Here is a 269-nt window from a genome sequence, read left to right as displayed (position 1 = left end):
CTAGGCCTGTCGCAATAAACAATAAATCAATTAATTGCACGATAAATTTAAATTTATCAACCTCATTTTCATTTATCGGTGTTATCGTTTCTTCGTGTCTCTTTCTACTGAAGACACTGGATGAACAAAAAGCTCAACTCCAGGTGTTCTTCACTGACCCCTCCCTTTCTCTTTAAAATCTGTTTTAACCGTCCAAAATTGCATTTTTTTTGGATCGTTAAAAGCAGCTAAGCTGAGAAGCTAAGCTACGAGCTAAGCTAACAGGCCTA

The sequence above is a fragment of the Nematolebias whitei genome, chromosome 7, assembly GCF_014905685.2.
Source record: "Nematolebias whitei isolate Nwh7 chromosome 7, NemWhi1, whole genome shotgun sequence".
Lineage (NCBI taxonomy): Eukaryota > Metazoa > Chordata > Actinopteri > Cyprinodontiformes > Rivulidae > Nematolebias > Nematolebias whitei.
The sequence above is the reverse complement of the archived record's forward strand: the minus strand, read 5'-3'. Positions refer to the sequence as shown.